Source organism: Syngnathus typhle, linkage group LG1 (assembly GCF_033458585.1).
Source record: "Syngnathus typhle isolate RoL2023-S1 ecotype Sweden linkage group LG1, RoL_Styp_1.0, whole genome shotgun sequence".
NCBI lineage: Eukaryota > Metazoa > Chordata > Actinopteri > Syngnathiformes > Syngnathidae > Syngnathus > Syngnathus typhle.
Window position 1 is genome coordinate 16870706 of NC_083738.1, and position 26801 is coordinate 16897506.

A 26801-nucleotide genomic window follows, 5' to 3' on the forward strand; every position below is an offset into this window, starting at 1 on the left:
CAATAATAATTATCTTTATGGTGTTGCGGAAGCCGGTTTAATGCATTACTCTAATTAGAATATCACTTGTTGTAGATGTTTGCATTTGATATTGCTTTTCACTTAAACGTGCAATCATATATTTGGCTGCTTCCTGTGGGTATCCGTGCATGAATATTTATTTAAAACTTCTCCAGACACTTCATCTAAAATGAATCATGATGAACCTCCAGTTTAGACAGATCTGCACAAACACAGAATACTCATCAAGGACAAGCTGTATAATAACGTGCACCCTAATGGAAAAATGAAAGGTAGCCTGTTTCAGTGGGACATATAAACCCTAACCCTTATTGAAGCACATTTTTTGTCTTTAGATATTGCCTTTAAATGTTGCATTCAAAATATGAACCATGAATGCATTGTTTGAAGAACAAAACCAACCACATAACTGAATTGCACACACAGAAACCTCAATGAAGATTTACTGCAAATGAATGCTATTAGCCACGTTCAAAACCGTCGATTCCCTTTCTTCGTCTTTATGGCTGCCATCCTCAAAAAAGGATTGCTTGCAAAAGACACAGTGTAACAGACGGCATGATTATCTCAAGGGCTTTTATAGAAAAGCTATGCGTGTGTCCCCTTCAAACTATCAACATCTATGGTGTGTAAAATAGATTTATGGCTGTGAACACACCAAGGGCATTAGAGTGAGTAGAGCACACATGTCAACACAGCCATGTGTTTTGCCATTTGTGAATAAATGTGACACTCATGTGTGTGTCCTCTAGTTTTGAAACGATCCTTCCACTCTAAATACCAAAGACATAATGCTTTTATTATTTTGAGGAACATTTGCAAAAATCAATCTTCTCCTTCCCCAGAAGAATATTGTCATCTTAAATATTGTCCTGACATTTTCTTTTAGCCTAACAAAAAGCAACAGATATTTCTGCTAATAGAGTGAATTACTTCCTAGCCAGCCCATCAGCAAAGATGTGCCAGTGCATAGGTGTCAACTGCTTCTGTGTGTGCAGCCAGCACTTGGATGCCCTTCAGGAAATGAAGGCTCTCCCCGCACTATGCGACAACCAACCAAGGGCATTTCTAATGTTGCTAAAAATAGATAAATACATGTATACAAGACAACGCCTGAAAGGAAAGAATTTTCACATTAGCCTGGATGGGTTAGCACATTGACTAACAGATCAATTGTGTCATGTTTACAAGGCTCTGATGCTTGTTTACTAATGTGAATCATAATGGCATGTTACTCGGTTGCAACCACTATAGATTCAATCTCAATTTCTCTTAATGACTTGAAGTCAGCAATGCGAAGTTAAGTTACAACCACACAGACCACTGACATGGTGCTTTTCAATTCCTCCTTGGAGCACTATTCTGCACAGTGCAACAGTACCAGAAAAAACAGGAAATCCGTGTATCCTGACAGTGTCTAAATTCTCATAAATATAATATTGAGGTAATCAATTCATTCATCGTTAGTTAATCTCCTTGATTGATGACTGAAATTTAGACAGAACCAGCATTAATATAAGCAAATAATGTTCGTAAATTGCCCCCTCAACACACACACACACAATTCTAAGATTGCCATTAGACTCACAAAATGACAGCATGTGGTCACATTGCTCATAATGACTGATAGAAACAATCCTTTCTGCATCAGTAACTTATGCAAGTCATGTCTGCTACTGCATCTGTTCTGTTGACATACTGCTCTTTGAAGCTTGCCGAGTGCAGGCTGCACCAAAGGCTATTCTTCCTTTATTGCCCTGCTTATGGGTTTCATTTTTTTTTTCTTTTTACTTGGAGACTTTCCAAAGAGCATTTTTTTTTCTAGGCTGACAGAAGGCAGTCAAGCCAATCTCATGAAGCAACTTCTGTTGTGCTGCACCTACTGGAATCTAAATAGGGTCATGACTGGAGGCTATCGCCATGCCGTTGAAGTGACATTGCTCTCCGCAGGATTTGTGTGTATTGTGCGTACAATTTAGACAGCTGTCTGCTGTCAATATGACTTGGAGCGTCCATGCAATATGTCATAATGAGGGATGGTATTAAGCAGTGCCCACTTTATCAACTGTATTATAAGATGTGCATTTATTAAACGCCATCCAGACTCTCCATGGTTTACTGGTATTGCGTGGTTGGTCCAAGCAACACAAAAAAAAAATTCATTTATTAAATTTAGTTTAAACTGCATTACAGTGCAAACTGTCTGGCGAGATGTTAATTTGCATCCATCGGTCGAGAGGCAAAGAAAAAACAAAACTGGCCTAACGACGAAAACATTGTAAGAATGGTCAATCGTATCGCAAGACTTTACTCAAATATATTAAAAAAAAAAAAGAGAATTAAATGTTTTATTGGCAGCACAAAATATGCATGATATTATAAGCCATATTTCCTCAGCTCCATTTAGTACATCTCAGGCGAAGTGTTCTGCTTTGCCTCCTGATGTATGGTGATCAACTAAGAGTGTTTGGTGCCCATAAAAAAGAAATAGAACAATTGATTTAAGAAGACAAGCCAAACGGCTCGCATACTTTGGAGTTGAGAAAATGCTAAAGGTCATAAAATATTAAACATTTCAACCTTTATCCTCACAAATTGCTCATAAGCAATTGAGTTGTTCCAAAATTTAAAAGTAGAGGCAAGACGCAAATAAAACTTATTTCCGTGCATGTCCGCTAAAAGAGCAGCAGCTGTAATGCAGTCCTGTCACTCCAAGATAACCAACTTTACTTCTGCTACAGAGAAGGCCACAACCCAGCACGCAGTCACACAGACACGCACAGCCCCCCCGCCTACACACACACACACTAGCAAGTGCTCTTCCCCCCTGCAAATGTTTAAAACAAGTAAACAAGTTCACTCAAAAGTAAATGCAAAATTAGATGAGCTCAAATGCACACACATCGCCTTGGGTCAAGAAACCTTGCCATCACACTGACAAAATTATAAAACAGTCAAGCCAAAGTTTCATACCAGAATGCAAAGACAATCTGTAGAATTAAACTTGTGTTGAAATCATTGGAATGAAGTTAAACTGATTACATGAAAACACATCTGGAACTTCTGCATATATTCACTGTTGTACAAAGCAATTCAGTTTCATGCAAAATTCATATTTTCCACAACAAATATGACGAAATTGATTGTGCCCGGTTATTAAACTACATTCCTAAAATCTGGATTGTGATTGAAATGCATTTACCTTTCATATTTGAAAATGTTTATTTTGATACTAGGAAACATTTGATTTTCCTCATTATAGTTCAATAGGGGGTGGAGTCAAACAGTTTACAGCAAGAGTAAGAAAAATATTTTTACATTTCATCTTCCAGCAGCTTAACACTTATGTGAGCTCAGTAGGTTCTGCAGAGTTACAGATGTACTGTTTGTCTCCACTTCAAGCCAGGCACATCAGTCAGCAGGATGGCTAAGAGACTGTCCATCACCACAACCAGTCAGCTTCACATGTGGTGAAAGAGCTTCACGCAGTGCAGAAGAAAAGACAAGAAGTGAATTGTGAGAAATATGGGGAGAAAAGTTACCTAACCAGAATCTTTATCCTGCACAATTAAAACCATAATTGTATGCCATTGAATTGGCCATTGGTTATCAGACAATTTGAATATTTTCCATAATCCTAGTTCAGAGGCTGTCACTAAAATTCAAATCTCAACAAAGTGGGACAATCTACAATGACAATACAGCATTGGTTGGAAGCTGAGGATCAGCGTACTCCCCAGTTTTGCACAGCTCTGCATTTTATGTGGTCACGGTGGCCTCAGACCAGGTTTCAACATCCTCTCAGGCTCTTTGGAGCGCTAAGATTCTAGAAAAGGAAATTGAATCAAGCACTGACAACCACATAAAGGATGTTGAGCCATCCAGCTCATCGAGAGTTCTTCCCAAATACAAAATAATAGCAGTGCACAGCGCCTAAAAGAGAGCACTACAAAATTCTGAGTTCTCTTGAGAAGGAGGCATAAAGGATTAATTTCATGCACAGTATCAGAAGCCTACAGCAAAAGGTTCCTGTTTATAGTTGATCTTTTTTTTTTCATGTATTGAATAATTATACAGTACAATTCATTCTTATTTTGTTTAGCAATAAACAAACAGGATCGCCCGCCCCAGATGTAACACACGTTTTAAATTCAGCCTTCCTCACTTCTGTCAAGTACATGATAAATGTATGTAAATACAAATTCCAAAGCTTGCTCTGAGCAAGCGAAATAAAAACAGCTGTACTGGATATTGATTCTGGATGAGAACGTAAGCATGCTGAAACTCATTCAAGAGGGAAGCTGAAAATGCATTGACGATCTGTTGGAGTATTGACTGGTGGTATTGACTACATATTTTCGACTTCCAAATGCTGTTGACAGTCTTCCGGTGGCTGGGAATTAGACAGTAGATAAATATCTACCCTCATTTCTTCAAGAACTAACAAACTCAAAGGACCGAAAAATACTGTCAATAAGGTTAGCTTATAATACAGTCAACAAACAACAGGGAATGAACTGCCTGTTTTTATTTGAAGTTAAAGTAATGGCCAAATGCAGGGACATTTGGCTGGATGTTGCTCTTCTATATTGCCAGGGCCAGAGATGCCCTCCTACTGATGATATTACAGCGGACATGCAATCACATGGTGTTTGTGTTCTATTTAGGGGAAACTCATAAGGGTTGAGCACCGAGAGGGCAACACAACAGCAATGAAAAGTTCTACTTCAAGATCAAGGTGTCAGGGCTGATGAACATTCCTACTTGCCGCTGCACGGCTCAAACTGGGCAAGTCATTACTCGGTAAATTGATACTTGTGCCAAAGACGACACGGTCGATGTGTACGCTAAATTTTGGACAAAAATAGATGACCATAACACCAGAGTTATGATTTATTTTCCCCCAAACTGTTCTACTTATTAGAGTGTATTGTTAAATAGAAATGATGAGGCACAAACTGTGACTAATTTGAATTATATATGTATATATGTGCTCGATATTCAATTATGATTATGATAATTACACTTCCCTAGTTAATTTTAATTTGTTTAAATTAGTAACGTTTCAAAGAATTTTATTTCACTTGATATTTCTTGTTTAAACATTTTCTTTGAATACTGTTTTTTTCCATGTATAATGCGCCCCCATGTATACTACGCACCCTAGAAATGGCATGTCGATGCTGGAAAAAAGCCTGTACCCATGTATAATACGCACCCAAATTTTGACTTTTTTATTTTTTATTTTTTTAAAGTCCCAATGATCATCACACATGCATCTGGGTGTGGTGAAATTTGTCCCCTGCATTTGACCCATCCCCGTGTGATTTTGATCCATCCCTTGGGGGAGAGGGGAGCAGTGAGCAGCAGCAGCGCCGCGCTCGAGAATCATTTGGTGATCTAACCCCCCAATTCCAACCCTTAATGCTGAGTGCCAAGCAGGGAGGCAATGGGTCCCATTTTTATAGTCTTTGGTATGACCCGGCCGGGTTACTTACGTCCGTAAACGTAAAATTATTTTATTATAGAAAAAATATCATCTTTGGGAACAACCGGATGTTATTCTGCCGGTCAGTATCACTGCGCATGCAGTAGCAAACTCGATCGCGAAGAAATATGTGAGACTCTCAACAGGATCACCAATATTTGAGTGATGTTCCAGTTATTTATCACAATTAGTTTACCAAGTCTGTGTTTTGAGTTCCTCCGATAGACCCTGGTCCAAGCTGCACTTGGTCGCCCCGCTCCTTTCCACACTCCATCCGTGACGAGATTTTCTTCAAAAATTGTTGTACCATGATTTTCTTCTTCTTCTTCAAAAAAAATAAAATTTACCCATGTATAATGCGCAGCCCAGATTTTAGGACAATAAATTAGTTAAATTTTGCGCATTATACATGGAAAAAAACGGTAATCATTCAATTACTACACAAACAATTCAGATTATATATATATATATATATATATATATATATATATATGTATATACATACAATATGCAGTGAAAACATGTACAAAGCTGAGTGATTTTGAAATGCTCTAATATATTACAAGACATTGTTTTCTTTCCCTACCCAAAAAAGATCGCCAAGAAAACTGAAAAAAACTAACCGAATGGCAGAACAGAGAACAGGAAAATGACAATGGGAAATTAAAATAATAATTGGAAAAAAAAGGAAGCCATCTTAAGTCTGATACATTAGCATAACAAAAGGAAGTCTGCCAACTAAACCCTCTCAGTTGGAAGTGAAGTTGATGATATAACCATGAGGGTTATTGGTTTTAATTGGCTTTACAATCATTGGGGGTGCTCGAAGTGGGTCAAACCATCTGAGCAAAGATGCCCACTGCTACCTTTCTCCAGCCAAACCCATCATCTTTCACTAACCATTACAAGCAAGCCTCTCTTTAGAAATGTCAGTGAGCAAAAGCAATCAACTACGACTAACATCTTCATAAAACGGAACCCATGTTGTACAGCTTTGAATGTATTTCTATTATTTAGTTTTGAAGCACTTTTTGATGACTGAGCAAATCCACAGTACCGCCACCAATCCAACCTGTGGACAAAAATACTTAAACGTCTTCTTTACAGGGGTCATCCTAAAGGTTGAAATCATTTTGAAAACCACCTGTGCTTTAGCTTGCCCTAAATTACAGCATGATTCACTGCTTTCCTCACATAAAGAGCAGATGTGATTAAAGGGCATATCCAAAAGGCCATTTTATGTTTTGTTTTGTTTTGTTTTTCTCACAGTCAAGCAGAGCGAATAATAGCAACTATTATTTTTTTCTTTTGCAAACAACATATGTGTGAAGCTAGGAACAATTTCCCATCCAACAATAATCCTGTACATAGCATTCAATCAGACAATTGATTGTGAAGCTCACAATGGAAAATAAAATGTTGTCTTTAATTCGACATGGACAATATAGGATACATAGAGAGACTACTGAGAGATGTTGGGGAACAAAACAGGGATGATGAAAAACCAATGTTTGGTATTGAGCAAAGGAACTTAGAGAGAAAGGTGGTGGTGGAATCTACTCTAAGAATTGAAATGCCTTTTGTACAGATATAATGTGTTTGAGATAAGTGACTGTGAGGTAGGGGTAGCTGGACGATAGCGCTGTGTAAGATGACTGGTGGCGGTGAGGAAGATTAAGAAGACAAGGAAAGAGCAGAGAATTAAGAAGTGGGTGCGATCTGAGAAAGGAAGTTTGTTGTGCTGCTTTTTGAGATGTGGTGAGAAAGGCTCTCAGTGGTGAAATGGACTTTCCACAAGATTGGACCGCCGAAGCCAAGGTGATCAGAGGGAAGGGAAGTTACCACAAGGGACATTTAGAAAGGTGGAGGAATGCACCGGAAAAGAGAGTAATGAAGACAAGCTGAAGCGAGACAGAACATACAGTATGGATGGCTATGGTGGAAAACTTTGAATACTTGGGGTAAACAGTCCAGAGAAAGAGTGATCCAACAGACAATATCCAAAGTCTGTTTGGCCTTGATGTAGAGTAATTTGCAGTCCTTCCACTTGCCGTTCCTGATCTCTGACATATTTCTTTGAACCTTGTCATTTCATAAACAACTATCTTCTATGCATGTAGACTATTTCTATCTCATCAGATTCAGGTGCTTGACCCTTTGGTATTAAACCAACTCAAACCTATTAGCACAAAAAACACATAGTCACTATGCAGCACTGAAATACATTTTACTTTGACGACCCGTGAACCTTGACAAAAAGCAGCTCACTTCACCTCTATTGCTAATGTGAGAAATTGTGAAAATAACACTCACCAGTGAATATGAATACAAAATGAATAAAGGTGATATGAGGGCAACACAAAAACTGACAGTACCTTCATATGGCAAAATATTCCAAGAGTGTATTCAAAACTTAAAAGAAAATGCAAAAAAGAAATTTACTTGGGTGAACTATATGCATGACAAACCAAGAAGAGATTAATAAGAGATATGAAATTGCTACCACACATACGTAGATCAAATCAAGTACTTAATTGAAGAGCAGTCCATGTGTGCCAATTCTAAGGAAAACATGTACATGAACATACAGTATACTTTTAATCAAGAGTAGGCTTCAATGACTGGATGCAGCTCTTCTCATGTGTAGCTTTCTTAAAACAACTACAGATTAAAAAACAAAGAACAAGTTTGATGTTCTTAAAGGTTTGTGGCTAATCAGTGGCCATATTTATCACATTTAACAAGGCACTGGATACCGTTGCTGGACAACAAGATTGTCAACATACATTGGCAACAATAGATTCACTACGTTCTTTAGACCAAAAATACAATCACCTTCTTGATCAAGTTATCTACCTATCTGTGATATTATTATTGAAATACTAAGGTGAGCATTTTTGCCTTCAACTGACCAACTTTATTGTCACCATCACGCAGTCCGTAGATAGCGTCAGAACACTATAAGAAGTCAAAGTAAAGACCCTGGTAAACTATTATATAGAGAGAGGAAACAGAAAATTCCAAGGCATGGCCATTGGTGGATTTCAAGTTCATACGTTATAGCTTTACGACACAATTGCCTGGATTTACCTTTAACAGGTTCCTTGAGCACAGCATTTATAACATACTGTTGAGAGTAGGGAGGCATAGGGAACCACAGCAAAAACTGAATGGGAAAGTGGGTTTCGAGTGACAAAATCACCTCATACATCATTTTGGAGCAGTGGTTAGTTTGTGTGCGTGTGTAGAGACCGAGTGAGTGAGAGAGTGAGGAGGAGGGAAGCAAGGCCATTAAAGGCAAACTGCAGAGCGGCCCTCCAAGGATGGATGGATTAGTGTTAGAGTTTTGCATAGCACTAGCAGCACTGATAGCAAAGCTCCTCTATTTGCTTGAAAAATATTTCACAGCTTGGGTTTCTTGCAAGTTGGAGTTCCGGAGAAAGGAGTGTTCTCTCTCAAAGCTGAATCATGTTTTTTTTCTCACCTGGTTTGGCTTCATCAGATCACACACAACGGTGTCTTCTTGACTTAACTGGAAATCACAAACAGTTTTTTTGTTTTTTAGCAAATACACTTTACAAGAGACATATGCATTTACTTACAATTACAAGCAGGTGCACATAGACTACCATAAATAAAAAGCAAGAAACTCAATTTAAGTCATGTCCTCTTTAGAAATTGCACAAATTTCAAACATAAAGCGTGTGAAAAGATAATAACCCCCAGACCAAAGCTGAAATACTATTTATTTATTTATTTATTTATTTATTTATTTATTTATTTATTTATTTATTTATTTATTTATTTATTTATTTATTTATTTATTTATTTATTTATTTATTTATTTATCAGTTCAGAGTTGCATGGTACCGTTGCTGATTTTGTTTGGCTACGTTTCTGCTCCCTGACTTTGTTCTAAGCATGAGCAGTGGACGCTGGGCAGTTTTAGCACATTTGTGGCCGCAGTAAACTTAAGCTCCCTGCTGGACCTGACTTTACATTCACCGTCAGAGTTGCAGTCAGAGCACTTCTAACCAGGAGGCAAGGGGACACATACTGCGGGTCAAATCAATGTTTTATAATATTATTGTTCTGAAAATAACTCATTCCAAAATCCAGCTTTTGTACAGAAAAGACCATTGCTCACATACACAGGACAGTGCATTCAACTTAAGCGTTAAAAACAGATAAGCTGGGGATTGTAAAATAAATCAAACAAATAGCTTAGCTTTAGAAGAGTTGTAGGCAGTGAGCGTAAGCACTTTTCCATGAGTGGCGCATTAGAACGTACTTCCAAGTTTTTCTAATTCATATTACATACTCATGTTTTGTTGCATTTGCATCTTTTTACTACGACTATGGCTCTCATCTGCACAGTGACTACCGTGGCATTTTTTTTTGACAGTTTAAAAATCTGTTCGGGCATCCACAGCAATCATGTCCTGTCACATTTGTCCATTCTGCCCCCTCACATTGGCTCATGTTGTGGCCGCCGGGGAAAAGAGTGTAAAAGTAGTATGACATAAAGGCGGAGAACTAAGTGAAGATGTTGGCTTGTCATGCTAGTCATTACCCACCTGCCATATGCTTGTCACATGTAATCAGGGTAGAGTTACGTTACATTATACTTTGTCTTCCATTACATTGATGCTTGGTGTCATTTACTTCCAAAAGAGCTGTCCCCTACGTTGTCATTTAAGAGTGGGATTGGTGTTATTACAATGTTTAGCTTCTGATAAATGTATGTCAGAATGTTAAAATGTGTCTTTTGACATTTCGTGTCCAGTTAATAAAGGATTTGTGAACTCCAGAACAAATTATTCCTTGTCAGTGGCGAACCTTGTTCTGAAAGTTGACCTAGTCAAACCAACAGTGTTCATCTCTGGGGTTTGAGTGTTGTTCACCTCTTGGTTCCTGTCACGCCACTTTTGTCGGTAAAGACTTGACTATATGTTGTGAGTTAAACAGGTCACTTACATGTATCTAGCATAATATGCACTCCTAAATCACAATTTAACTGACCGGACCAGTCCAAGGTTTAGTCCACCTTTTGTCCTAAATAAGATGGGATGCAGGATGACGTGAACAGGATAAGCCGATGGATGACGGACAATATTGTATTTACTGCAAACTGGTGGGACTGAAATACATTCATTTTTGCTCAGCAATGGTTAAATGAGCCAAGAACATTTCTGTGTTCTGAGTGAAGCCTTTACGAAGCACCGTGTCCATGTTCAAGATTAATCTTTTAGCTTCAAGGATTTGAGAGCTCCAAGAAGATGGGCCAAATTCAACTTAACTGCTGCACTCAACGTTTAAGCGCACTGCTGCATGAGTCACACAAAGTGCTTTTTGGAACAGCGTGCAATGTCGGAAACGGACATTCCAACAACTGACAAGCACATTTTCACACTATTCAACCGTGCCGTTCTAATAACAGTACTTCAAATCTACTTGAAGAGAACAATCAAATTGTATTTTCCATTCTCAAAAATTGGAATCATTTTTCTCTTGCAGAGGCTACTTTTCCGCCTCCTAGATTGGTATACGTTCAAGGTGAGACTTACCCCAGTGTTAGAAGTCAATGCCTTTTGGGCAAGGTCTCCTCCAGCATTTACGATTACAGAAATGTGACTGCAGTGTTCTGTCACATCATCTTTATAATCCTACACAAGATGTGTTTCTAAAGTTTGCATGCAAACACGCATGGCAAGCAAGAGCAAGAACACTTGCATCAGAGCAGATCTGAAGTAGCACACATTTAATTGACTTTATGAAGTTCAGTAACTGTATTATCACAAATCTAGGACTGAGCTGATCTCTCAAAAACGACGATCAGTCTCCTTGAGGAAATAAGATGCAAGAAGTGACAAAACGCTTGTAAACAGTGGCGACCCCCGTGGAGATCAGATGGCGTTTTGAACACAACTGCACTGCTTGCTTTCATTGAAAGAGAAAAGGACAATCCTTTTGCTTCCCAACAAAAATGCTCCATGCCTGCCGATTGATTTTCCTCACATGAAGAGCAGTTGGCTCCCATATGGTAGTATCGTAATGATTTCATGCACCAATGAGTCGCTCAATGTAGAGAAAGAATAATGTTCTCCCCGCAGTGTTATTTGAAAAACAAAAATCCTTTCACACTTTGTTCATTGTTTTATTATTGCCAATGCTCTTGTACCTGATTTTGAACACGCATCATACAAAACTGTGTCTCAGTCGTCTGCATCAAACTTTTGATGCATACAAATAAAGAAATTCAAATCCTCAACCCACACATGCATAGAGACTGCTCTCTATTCAAGCGGGGGCCATGACTTTTACAAGTATAAATCAGATTGGCTGTTTGATCTTTATTAGCCAGAGCATACTGTTAGGAAAAGGCATTAGTCTGCAAAAGTACAGAAGATAACATCTTTATATACAATATATGTGCCCACTGTATGCTTCATAAATGCATTATTGAAGTCATCCAAGGACATAAAGTCAATGTACAGGAAGAAGAATCCTCAACTCTACATAAAAATAAGAAATGTCAGTATAGATCAAGATTGCATGATAAGCTCTGCTCTTTTTCAGACGGGGAGCAATTTCCTTTTCCATCTTAAAGTTGCAAAGACGGATTAATTAAAATGGAAGTTTATGTTCAGCATGAGATGGATTCTAAAATTGGCTCAATGGGGAATAAGGGAGAACACTGTTTATGAACCGGACTATTCGTCGAGTCGGAGTACAAAGGAACCCAAGTTAATGATCTCACAAAGGAGGCTAAACTCTTTCACGGAGAAGATAATCCAACCGAGGGTCTGAATTGGCCGCCAGAATGGTTCCGTACCCTCTCTATGGCGTGCCAACACAGTGGCTACCACGGCACTTTACATAGAACAAATCAGTCCTCAGAGTGGAGGTCACACGTACAGCTGCCTTCTCAACTACACCTTAGCTGCCGAGTCACATGACAGTTCTAGTCTGCTAAATATTTTATTATTCATCGTGTTAGGTAAGCATTAACATAAATAAAATATAGTCCTTTATTGGCCATAGATGTTACTACTTGACTTATATTTCCCTGCACGTGGGGCAAGTTGTTTGGTTACCTCAAACAAGCATGATAGCGGGAGGTCTTCAGTCACTTGACCATCATGGAATTTTTTTTGCAGATTTTTCAAATTGGAGGTGGGGTACCTACTACAAAAAGGTTCTATTTATATAAAGGACTGATTTCCAGGACATTACATGTGATGTACTATAGCTGTACATTTGAGAACAGTCATGTACGTTTTTACAGAATACTTTGTTTTGCCACTAGTGTGCTGTGAGAGATGGTCAGATTTGCTGAAGGAAATTATTCATTTTCACTTAATTTGTCTGAACATTAGTATTTCCAAATTACAAATCATTCTGAGAGATACAGAACAACAAAATGCAATCTTGTATTCGATGACAACGGAATAAGTCATGGCTTCCTGCGAGTAGAGCACCTTTGCGTTCCATTAAACACTCCCCGATTTCACACTGAGATGTTAATTTCTGAGTAAATTGAGATGGAATCATCATCATTTCAGGATTTCTGTTTGATAGGGCACTGTTTTCTTATGTTGAATGAGTGCCATATCTCAGTACAAATTGGAAAACACGGCACAAAATCCTTCAGTGTTTTAATAAAAAATATTAAGTATTTGTAACGTTAATGGAGTAGCTAAGATTACAGTTTTTCAAATTTGCTCCTCAAACAGATATTGATCGAATCTGTTGTCATGAATTGTTGATTGCAGAAATCCATCTTTAACATGGTTCATAGTGTTTGGCACATTTATAAACATTATATTCATCCCTGTGCGAAAGCTCGTAATATCTCCCAAAAATCAGCAAAACAACTGTATGATGGTAAATTGGCATTATAAAATGTTATGATTGCTTAATGGATGCAATAAAAGATGACCCATGGAGAACGTGATTGCACTAAGATATGTTTCTCACCAAGTGTGTGAAGTCATCTTTATTCTAAAATATACGACTTCAGTGAGATACAGGGCCGACAGCATAATTGCACACCATTAGCTTTTGTGGGGGCAGAGTAGCAAGAAAAATGACAGGCAGGAGAGGACCTCTGTGATAAGAGAGAGGGGAAAAAAAAGAGAGAAATTCGACAATAAGTGAACCTCAGTCCACGGAGCGGGGAAAAACAAACAAATCAAGAGCGTTTTAAATGAAAGACTTGAAAGGAAATGTAGAGGTGTGGTTTTGTGACAGTATGAATTCCTTTTATGATTTCAAGTACAAAAGAGTCACTAGTCAAGCTTCTCTCTGGACATGTATTCAAAGTAAAGTACAATAAAAGTCATGTGACCTTTTTAATTCTAGGTAATACTTGTTCATTGAAGTTCCATTTTTATGTGATTGGTATGTATAGTAACAGTTGCCATACATCCATGGTGATGTCACGTGAGGTCACTTGAGCCTGGCCCACTCCTCTTCCCTGCGGGTGGCAAAGTCCGCTGCTTTTGGCCGATTTAGCAATGAGCGCTGTAATAGTGAGCGATAGATACTGAGCGCCTTTTTGTTTACTGACCAGAAACAGCTGGATCCATGCAGAGAGAATGCCTTTTATTTGTCATTATACATAGTATAACGAGATTGGAGCTACCCAACAGTGCAAAATAAAACAATATACGTATATAGAAAAAAATAGAGTATAAAAAAATATGATAGATGTTAACATGTAAACAAAGAGAGGGAGCTCTGCAATGTTTCTTTCGTAAGTTTGTTTGAGAGGGGATTTTTTTAATAAATATTAATATCCTTGGGATTTTTTTTCCTCACTGTTTTTGTGTAATTTTTTGACAGATATTTAAGAATGTAATTATTGTGTTTATCCTATTATGTAATATCCTTGGGATTTTGTTTTTGGGGCGAGTGCATGCTATTTTTTGACAGAAATCGAAGAATGTAATTATTGAGTGTACTACTGTTATATTGTTAATGTTTTATGTTCATGTTACGTCTACTATTATGGACAAGTACACAATGATGCATCCTGACAAAAGTTAAAATATATTCAAACAGTGTGTAAACAAATGGACGCAAAAGCAAAGTTTACAACCAACATGTCACCTGACAAGAAATGTATTCAAATATATATGGAGGTTTGTGGCAGATAAGGAAAATTTGTTGATCTGAAGTCAGATGAACTGACTGAAGCCGTGCTTTTATCTTTTCCGCACTATTATAACTTTAGGTAGCAAACAGGCAGACTTCCAAATAATTCATAAAGACAGACTGGAAAATGAACAAGACTCTCATTCAAGGCCCACAGCAAATGTATTATGCTTCTGACGTGCTTAAAAAAAATACACAGAAAGATGATTTTAAAATAGTCTAAAAGGGTTTTTGACGTTCTTTTGACAGTAATTTTCTCAATCGCATGTCTGCTGAATTTGACTGATTCTGACAAAGTTAAAATGTGCGTGTTATTCTTAAGTGGACAAGAAGGAAGCATTTAGTAGGCGTACCGTTTGATTGATAACGATTGTGATTCGATTTTGATCAGTTTTAAGTCAAATAGGAACTAAAGATGGTCATAAAATGAATTAATTCAGCGAATGGTCAGAATTCTGTGAATATTATGGAACTGATATTTGCTTAGTCAGACTTTGTAGTACTACCTGACTGCAGACAATTATTCTGCAAGACATGGGAAGCTGAGTTACAACAGTGGTGGAAACTTGGCAGATGAACTGAGCTCTGTTTGTGATGAACATCTGATCTTTCTACAAAACAAAATCATCCACCTCTGTTTTTATGTGCTAGTTTTAATTATCCATTGTTTATTGGGGAAATGCTTGCCAAGGAAAATGGATGTACTCAAAGTGTGAGGAAAATACGTACCAGCATTGCCATGGTAACAATCAGTTGTACTGCGCAGAGTTCACCTGACCCAATGTTTAAATGCTTGCCATAGGTACAGAGGCATTTCTAAAAATGTGTTCCGGCACTCTCATATCCAACCCGGTTGCCAGTTGAAATAATCAAATCGGTATAACGAGTCAACACTTGAAAAACGTGTACAAATTATCTGTTGTTTGACTATCCTGTTAGATAAGCTCGGCCATTGGAAGGTGGAGTCCCAGCTGTGTCAATACATGAGATTATCTATCGCAAGCCAAAGTGGGTTTAGTGAAACACGGCAGCAAGACTGGAGCAATGCTGATGAGGAGGGTGATACAAGTTCAGCAGCAATTCACAACTGGGAGTGTGTGGGCGTGCGTGACACCAGCATGGCCATGTCAGTTTGTGGGGGTCGAGCCCGCTTGTCGCTTTGCCCGATGCCTGCATGCTTCTCATTCAATGAGACATAATAGGGCTGATCCCACCACAAGCGACGTACACAGTTCAAGTCTCTCTACGCAAGCTCACATTTATGTTGTATTGTTTACCAACATTGGTAATGAATTGTGTCAGTGAGAGGGAATCAAAATGAAATGTTTTGAATTGTTATTACCTCCCATTCATCTTCTATGAAGACAAAGTATACAGCTACCAGACAAATGACCAAACACAAATTGAAGTCTTTATGGATCATTTTCACTTTTATAAAATAGTTTGACTTTGATGGAGGTCCACGCTCTACTTAGTGGCACGGCATAGCTAAAAGAAATTAGACACGATTGTCGGTGTGAAGTCTGAGCCAACTACAGCATTATGATCACTAAAACAAGGCATGTAAATCTGATTTTTTTTAAAAAAAAAATCTTCTTATATAGAAAGGGTCACGACAGACAATTGAATGCTTTACACCTCCAATGGTATAAATCACTTGGAGTACTTAGCAGTTTCTCAGCACCGTATGTCAGAGACGTTGAAATTGCCGAGGATCAAAGTTACCTCAAACGACACTGCTCGTTTGTTCATAACAAATGAACAAATGCTGCAAGCTCACACTTAAAAGTAGTATTTTCTTTCATTTGCCGCTTATCGGGTTCAAAGGCAGTCGTATGAACAAATGAAGAATACATTGTTTAAACCGAGCATGTGCGTGAGAACATAAAAAGCAATGAATAAATGTTCGTGGTTGTGCTCTCGGTAATGAATATGATTCTAATGTCACCTGAAGGAACATTTCATAAAATAGGAGAGCTTTTTTTTTTTTTTAACTCTAGATTGATCATGTTTTAAAAAAAGCAAGTAAGCATAAGGTGGATTTAGGGCATTTTGGATGCAGTCAACTGAAACTTGATGACAAATTGCGGCATCACAAGGGAAATAAATATGATGTGATTTGATGAGACAAAGATTATGATGAAGTGAAAGACTCAGTGAACCAGGACACACTCCGTGGCTGTGGGCATCTGTCCCTGTGGACAGTGAGAGGAACATGATGAAAAAAATATGCTCAGCGAAGATGAGGCTCTCGTTCAAATCTAAGTGGGCATAAATGGACCATAACTTCTCTTGGAACTTTGACAAAGTCATTTTGCTGCACTGTGTGTGACGTGATCCATGCATCCCCCTCAAAATACAATATGAACATAGCAGCTAATGCACACAGGCAATCGGAGCCGCCACTGTTTGACACGGTCTCATTTCCTGCTAGTATAGTGAATGAGCATTTCTAATAAAGGGGGCAACCGTATCTCTTCGCCAGCTCCGCTATGTGGACATTGTTCATCTGAACAGCCTGAGTGTTCCAGGATTTTGCACTCCCCCTCTGTTGTATCACTCTGGGCCACACTCTGCATTAGTCTCTCACTGCTTGATCATCTACCTGTCTTCTTTGCTCTCATCCCAAATGGCTGGCATGTAAACAAATAGCCACACATGCTCCAGCAATGAGAAGGACCCCGCCGAGGCAGCTCTGCGCCCAGCACCGACATTTCTATCGGTTTCCAACATCGCCGTTGTCACTTTGGCAAAGTTTGAGATGCTGGATTACAGCCTGGTCATATTTCCCATTTAGAATGAAGCTCTTGACCTTTCACTAGAATGTGCTCTGTTTATGTGTCCACAGATGTTTATTTAGGTTGGAAAGCCGGATGGCCCTCTTTTCCTCGGCGCAAGAGAAAGTCTCTGGTGACTCCACTTGAGCATGAGCTCAAGGGTTTAGTGGGATTAAGGAGGTTCACAAATTCAGCAAGAGTTGTTTTATGCCATTTGGGGCAACAGAAAAGATTGTTTCAATAAATTACCACAGTAGGACAAAAGTAATACACTGTTGCTTTCAGATACACACTTATCAGATTTTCCAGAAAATACCTCTAATGACATTAGAAAAATGAGAAGATTGCAGAACGTAGTAGTTTAGAAACTCATTCCCTATTTGTTTGCTGTCAGAAGGGAATCAGAGCCAAGTCAGGAAGTCACCATATGGAACAGAAAGAAAATGAGGAGAAATGTCACAAATCTCCCGACGGGATTTATTGTATCAAAAAACGTTTGCATCAGAAACTCATTGTACATTCTGAGAGCTTCAAGCATATGCTTCTGCAGTATTACTGCCCATCTTCATCAATCATTTATTTGAGAACAGCGCGGTTGCACTGGCCTCAATACCGAGGGGAGGGGATGCCAACAACAAAGAGCCATCATGGATATGTAGAATGATTTTTGTAAACCTAATACAAAGGACAAAGTGGAAAGCAAATGTGAGTGGACATTGACGTACACATAAAGAAGTGCATCATGAATGGCTTTGAAAATGAAAACCTTTTATCTCCATTTTTCAGACAACGGATTACTCTTGTGTTGGTGCGTGTCGAGATCAAATTATTTGTAGCAACATGTTTTTAAAGATGGACGTCTTCATATGGCAGCCCAAACACATACTTCAGCGTCAAACCACATCTCCACTATTAACTTATCAAAATAAAAATCATTTAACCTCCAACAGGGGGATGCTGAAAAAAGAAAATTGGGAACCACTGCACTCAGCTTTCTTGATCCAAAACTATCCAGGGAATCGATTGCTATGACAGCAAACCTATACGGAGGACATAGTTCAACATTTGTTCACCTCAATTTATCCAGATTCATTTCACTCTTGGCAGAGATTTTACTGAGATAAGTGACTCGAGGTTAAAAAAAACGAGCTTGATTTGACGCCATCGGACATTAGAACAAATGGCCCTTACAAATACCTGCAGATCCCAGAGGATTTATCACCTTCACTTTGGTGTCCAACAACTTTTACTTTGATGGGAATAAAGTGAAGCATTTAACAGGACATTTTAAAAATATTTTCTTAATTGCCCCAATCTTGATCTGGAGTCCCGCTGTAACATTAGTAAATAAGGAAGCTTCTCGGACTTGGCAAAAGCATGGCAAATTTAAAACAGAGCCAAAAGGGAGATGAACCCCTCAAATGGATTTTTCTTTTGATTGAAAGGAAAGTGCTTCCTGAGCCTAATGGACATGCTTTTCAGGCTGATGCTTTACTTTCATCTTTTGTGACTTCATTAGCGCTCACATTGTGTACGTCAAGAATCTCCCCATATGTCCTCCTACACAACAGGAAACAGTAATTGATTAAATGGCCACAGCAGCCTCTTTCTCTATGGCAACAGATATCTTCAAGTGGCTATGAAAGTGAATATCATTATTTGCATGTGGGAGTTTTCCTCTACCCCGAGATTGCAGGAAGATGCCATTGTGACAATTGTTGTCTGACACCCAATGCAGTCTCTGTGGGTAGAGCATATCTGATAAGCATGAATATATCATGTGGCCAAGAGATGGAATCAAACTAAATGAAATGACGATAGTATAAAAGGAAAACTTGTAAATGCTCACATGGAAGAAGGGCAGGGCAGTAGTAAGACGGGTAACCAATTTTCTGTTAAGCGTCGACTAAATAGTTTTTGGGTAAATCAAACAATCATTTATCTCCTATTTCCCCCTATCTCTCGTGATCTAATAACTCACAACACTTGTAACGCTTGCATCACGCCCCTCTCAGCATTTGGTACAGAATATTGAACACACACTTGGCCCCATATTGATATTACTTTAGAGATATGAGGGGGTGTTCATCTAAAATTCTTCTTCATCTCTTAGCTTCCACCACCCCCACACCCCCATGCCTGGTATGTACATATCTAAAGTGGAAGGAGAAGACTGCCGACGGTGGTAGCAAGGCTTGAAAGAAGTCCTTTCGAATCACAATTTTGCAGAGCCAAATTTGCATTTTGAACCAACATTCAAGAGCAAAACAGATAATCAACATCCCAGACGTGTCAAAATGCTTTCCGGGGCTGACATCACCTATGGCAGCTCTGCTACATTGCAGCAACTAGTCAGCAACAAGCTTTGGCTGGCTAATAATGTGCCGAAACTCTTTGCAGAGTCACTCCGACGTCAGTCAGTCATCTGTCTGTCTGTCTGTCTGTCTGTCTGTCTGTCTGTCTGTCTGTCTGTCTGTCTGTCTGTCTGTCTGTCTGTCTGTCTGTCTGTCTGTCTGTCTGTCTGTCTCTCCTCTCGCTCCTCCTCTCTCCATCACCCTAGGTAACATTCTATCAAAGAAAAGGCAATTTATTTTATAAAAGGCTTTTCAGTCTTTCCACTGACACATTTAATTAGATGTTATCTGAGCTTGAGTGTATTTATCTGCTTTAAAATATCCAACTTTTTGCATAGCCCACACGCCATTAGGTGATACAAAGCCAGAAGTCAGAAGTGTGTCCTTGATACCATTTCTTTGTGTGGAGAAGGAAAAGATATATAAAATGCGGAGGAGGAATTGACATCCTACCACACCTTCTTCTGCTTATTACCGTCAGAAAAGCTTCCACGTCTTACATATGAATCTCAAAGTTATCTGTCAGGTTATGCAACTGTTAATGCAATTTTGGATCATGTTCAGTTTTCTATTGATTGTCAATCAATTTTGCTCGTCTGGCTTGAGTGTAATCGAACAGACTATAATAAGCTCACCTCATTGTTGAAGGGCACTGAATACTTTGGGGATGAAATTGCAATATTCACACAGAGTGAATGTTGAATTGCAGGATATGATGGATGTCATGAATCCGTGTATGGACTGGCCTGGTAGGATCGTGTGGAGCAGTCAAAATTGTAAATAATTGATCAAACCAGAGCCCTGATTACTGATCGAAAGATAAACATCTCTTCCTGCATGAGCTGCATACTGCATAGCACCTCAGAGAATCAATGACGGATCCAGTCACCCCATAGCCACCTCATTTCTTTCTCTCCCCATTCTTTTGCATGAATTTTTCCAGCTTGCCTTGTGCATCCATAGTGTCCTCTTCCCACAGCCCATAGTGCACTATCGCGGCTGGGCAACGTTAACCCGCTGTACAATAAAAGTGAGTATTTTAGACAGCATATGTTACATAACAGTACATTTGCCAAGAATGACACATTACATTGTATTATTTTAAATGTTTGCGAGCCAATATGTGAAAGACGGATTTGAGCAGCAGATATGTTTGGACGGAAAACAAGGATTGTGTGACCAGCTAGCAGGTTACTGTGCAGTGGTTAATGCACCCGCCACATATGAATGGAAACACATCTCAATCCACCATCCAATACGTGGGACACATTTAAATTCACTTTTTAAAGATGACAAGTTCATCCTTATCTCCGTGAACTTGACAGGACGTTTGACAGTCCCACATCTAAAACTTCCTCTTTGTACACAAAAGGCCATCTCCTTCAACTGTTCATGTCTTCATTCCGCTTTTGTTTAATGAGCGTCTTCATATACTACACCTGTAAAGTGGTTGGATTATTTTGGCAAAAACAATGCTCACTAACACAGATTTAGATACATTTGTGAGCAATAATTAAAAGTAACTGATCTTTTGAGTACATAGAGGATAACCTCCCAAATTTGTTTGGTTGCAATATAAAAACATTGTTTATTTTATTTTCTATTCCAAAATATAATGTAATAGGACTATACCATATGTGGCAGTCATCGGCTACACAGCCTAAGGCTCGATGGATTCTGAGCTCTAACGTTGTAGGTCAGTAGCATTAAATTAACCTGTGGCTAAAAGTTACTTTGGGACCTTGCACCTGGCCGAGGATCTGAGCTGTACAAGTTAAAGCAGTTGGCATAGCATAGCTCAATCAGATGGCCTGCATAGGAAATAAAAATGACTGGCTAAATGCTTTTTAGGATGCCCGGTTTCCACTTTAAGGAGCTTCTCATTAGATCAACACCTAGATATTTTTCAGCTGAAAATTTTCATCACCACCAACACAAAATACATTTAAATTTGCTGCTTTTGTTATTATTTCCTGGACACTGGCAAACATGTTATAAAGCTGTTTTCGGCAAAATACCATAAATAATAAGTTGAAAAGGATTTATTTAGCATGTTATGTTTGCCTTTGATAGTCTGCATGAAAATGCAACAGCTTGCAAAGATGAATGGGCTCCATTGCTACAAATAGAAAAATGTTTGTTTATGTCATAACAGGGCATACTCTAGCTGAATACCGAATACCCTCTTGCATTGTATAAAAATGTAGCATTCAGGTGAAATGACCGCTTCATTACTGATTCTTTACCAGTGATGCCATTTGGTATCTGTGACATTACAGGTGGATCATACAAACCGATGGTGACCTTATTGGTCTACTGCACATTAAATATTTTGAAATGAAGAATGTTTGTTAACTGTCTCTTTTTAAGGACAACTGTTTGTAAAGACTTTGCAGACAAAAAAATGACTGCAGACAAATAATATACAAACAATAAGTCTTGGGTTAAAATGTTTAGCAGCCAATTTCAGGAAAATGTTCACACAAATGTTTGCAGCTCAGTTGAACATCCAGCTGCTCTTTAGCAAAACGTCACACTTGTAGCAATGTATTTTTTGGGCAGCTGTCACTTCCTGTTTGGTGTCTATCCATCCTTGTTTCGGGTTAGGTGTAAAGTCATGTGCCAAAATTAGGTGAAAATGAAAAGAAAGAGAGAAAGAACGATTATTACATAAAATGGTCTCAGTTTGTGGTCTATTGCTAATGTAAAGTCATAGACCTCACAGTCACCATGAAGTTAAATGTAAAGTATGGCGATGTTTTTATTTTGAAATTTCAACACCCTGTATATTTCGGTCAGGCAATTTTATTAAAATTATTACCTATATCTCGGAATCAGCAATGTATTTTCAAAAGATTTGATCAAACACACAACCTACATTTGTGTTGCAGTGGTGCGGTGTGATACTGGAAGAGCAGATGTTACCAAGCCATTGAAAGATCATAGCAGCATCTTGCTTCTCAGCACTTCAGTATTTCACTATGTTTATTCAAATGAAGCCCTGGATGCATCAAGGAAAGATATAATTACTTTATGCTCGTTAATTATTAAGTACTCTCTCACTCTTCTCTAAATGCACAACTTCATACTAAGTAGGGTATTTCGTTTGACAATGAATTAAACATTTCTCACATAGCCTTAACAACAGGGATGAGAAAAGTTTCCCTCCTTTCATGCTACCTCATTTAGTGGAAAGATAAAACGAATGGGCACACTAATTCTTTTTTTGTTCTCAAGAGAAAAGAGTGTCTCAACCAGTTGGGCAAATTTACGTTTTGACGGGGGCAAAAAAAAAAAAAAAAAAAAAAAAACAGGCCCCATTCTGAAGTAATCATTTGGTCTTTCCCAAAACTCCAAAGGCTTGTGCCAAATGTGCCAAAGCAGCTTTGGGGGCTTCGTTGCCTCATTTGGGAGCCTGTCGTGTTATACATATTATTCAGCGCGGGTGTAGTCGAGTCAACTAGTAATTAACCTGTATCTTAAGTAAGATAAGACAGCCAATATTGATTCGCAAATACAGCTTTCGTTTTTCTGGAAATGGTCAACTCTTCATTTGGGCAATATTTGTTTTAGCTTCTTCTGCCTTTTTTTCAAAGAAGCTCTCAGAATATATTTTTCCCACTTTTTTTTTAACCAATCTTTTTACCAATTTTTAGCAGCTTGTGACTGACCTTATACCCCACACAGATGAGCAGTTTGAAAGAGCCACTGGCGAGTATACCTGATTTTTTAAATTAAACCTCCTTCACTCTCTGTTCGCACTCAGCCACGGGGGCAATTTTGTTCAGCCTTTCTGAGTGGCTTGATACAAAAATGGCCTGTGGCCCAATACTGGTCCACAGTAGGGACTCTTGAGTTAGTGGATCAAACCTGCAGCCGTTCGTCAGACCATTTTTCGTATGCTCAATTATATCAGTTGCCCACAGGAAAGTTAACAAAACTCACTGCACTCAAAACATAACAGGCAACTAAAGGGATGGACTGGCGCGAGAAATCGGCTCAGGAATTTTTAATGACCCGTGCATGCGGTTTATGTACATCTGTCATCTATTCTGTTCGAGATGCCATTTAGATGTGCCCCCTGGCCATGCAGTGCTATTCCTGACTAGTGCGTATCTCTGCCAGTGGTGTTGATTGGTTCTATTTACTGTTTAATTTGTAAATGGGTTAATGAGATGCTCTCTCTGATTTCTGGGTCGGGCTCTTGGAGAAAAACGTAGGGGGGAAATGTTTAAAAATTCACTAATTGCAAAAAATGTATTAAAAGATAATTAACTGCACCACATCGGCCACCGAAGACGCCGGCCCACCGAGCATCTGTCCGCTGCTATGTGCCTGACGCTGAGTCCCAGCCCTGGGCAACTAACAGCGAGTTACTTTCAAATATAATTTTTATTACATATAACACGTGGGATATCCTATGTTAATTTTATACAAACTCGAGAAAATACAATATACAATTGTCATATGTTTTCCACAATATCGATCATTAACTAATTTAAAACAGCTTCATAGATTAAAGTCATAAAAAGATTATTATTTGTTCCTGATTCTCGAGATACAGCTAAGATTTGACATCGAATACAGTAAAAAAAAAAAAAAACTAAATGATAAATATTAAATTTAACATTTGCAGTACATGCCACATTACCTGTGGTGAGCATGTACAGTATACACAGGCGCACACACGCACACACACACACACACACACACACTAAGTGGAGTCGTGACCGTGAACACTTCTTGTACTGCTGTACGTCCAACATGGGAGGACTAAGAAGTCAGTTAGTTAACTCAACCTTTCGAGTCCAGTTTGATATGAACATATGAACCTAAAAATGGAACCGCATGGAAGGTTAGGGCTTCGATGTCGCATGTGACGCATGGTTCTGTCTGCAACAGTCTCATCTGAGTCAGAAATTGCGGGGAGGTTAGGTGGAAGATGGCCTCGTGCAGTCTGTTCACCGCATGCTTTTCCATGGGTTGTTTACAGCTCAGCAAGTCCGTTTTGTTATATGTGACCCGACGTGCCCAAAGCATCAAACATTGCTAAAGTAAGCCTGATGTTGCACTCGCGTTTCACTTGTATCAGCTAAAATGTTGTGCTTTAACTCTTGTGATGCTCAGGACAGTCTCAATATATCTCAGAAGGATGCCGCTACAGAACAAGGCAAGTATCACACTTCGATATTAGCTACAAATCTGCCATATAGTGTGATCAAATACAAGAAACAACTGTGTGGAGGTTGGGTACAACATTAGGTTTGTACTGCATGTAGACGCATGTAATCCAACTCCAGATCAGGGATCTCCAGTTGTTGTTGTTTCAATCAGATGCCAATTTCTAACATGGGCAGATGTACAGATTATATAGGAATATGAAACAACTATGACTGACAGAACATTCAACAACAACTCCACAATTGCCACACTTTTTACAGGGGTGGTATGGAATATCAGCAGCCACAAGGAACTGTGTCAAAGAAGAATTAGGAACTGTTCACACTAGGTGCCCGACCTGCCGCGATGGCCAGACACAGCTGTGGCAATATTAAGCTATGCCAAGCAAAAACATTGCTATCAGCCATTACTGAGGCTGCGTGCTTTGGCATCTCATTCAGCTGTTTGACCATTTGCTACAGTTTTCATCACTTTTGTCTCTATGGTTCCAATACTTTCAGAGCCAATGGATTTATTTTAGTTTCTTCCTTGATAAGATTCTTTAGAGATTGCTTCTTACTCCCAAGGCCCTTTCCCTAACACTGACTTAAGTATGAGATGCTGACAATGTCAAATGCATTAATTATATTAATGACATTGTAATCATACATCCTTGTAAATTTAATATGTGATGTCTGTGCAGGAGAAAGCTGAAGTGCCTTTGTCATTATTTTATAGCCTGAGAAATTAGTCAAAGATATAGACTAGACGTTCATGAATAAATGCATATTTTTTAAGCAGACATTCACATAATTAGGCCAAACCGTGCATTTGGCTTTGCAGCTGGTATAGCGCAGTAACTGCTTCAGAGCATAATACATGAAATGCACATATCCCCTTCATATCATTTCGGCTTTTATGTTTAATATTCACCCCATGAGGTTAATAATTGGTCGGTACCTCCTGTTATATGTTCCACAGTATATTACAGAACGATCCAGTAATTCTATCTGTCTGGAATGATAGCATAACTAACCTTATCATTTCTGTGAACTGTTTTGGACTGTGCAGGTGGTATTGCTTCAAAGATGTAGGTCGTTTAAAGATATTCAAAATCCATCCATTTTCTGAACCGCTTAGTCCCCACGGGGGTCGCGGGTGTGCTGGAGCCTATCCCAGCCGTCAGCGGGCAGTAGGCGAGGAACACCCTGAACCGGTCGCCAGCCAATCGCAGGGCACACAGAGACAAACAACCATTTGCACTCGCACTCACACCTAGGGACAATTTGGAGTGCTCAATCGGCCTACCAAGCATGTTTTGGGGATGTGGGAGGAAACCGGAGTGCCCGGAGAAAACCCACACGGGCCCGGGGAGAACATGCAAACTCCATACAGGGAGGGCCAGAGGTGGAATTGAACCCGCAGCCTCCTAACTGTGAGGCGGACGTGCTACCTTGTGCCCCACGGAGCCGCTCGGTATTCAAGATTTTGAAGGTAATTTGTTCAAATTCGAGATATTGTCACACATTATTATATTTTTGAATGAAGTACAATGACATCCACCACACATGTCCATGGACGTCATAATCTGGCTGCCTTCACCAAACCTACCAATTGCGTAACACCACCTGCACCACAACTTTGACCCACTCTTAGCTTGTCAAATTGGAGGTTTAGTTTCTGTTCCCAAATTGTCATGTCATGAGAAATGCCCTTGGTCTTTTTGGAATGCCAAGCATGGTCTGGTAAATTCCGAAACATGGTAAACTGTGCTTGGCATAAAAACTGGCAAATCTTCATTTGCATATAGGGGCAAATCTAAACCAGACTTGCCCCTATATG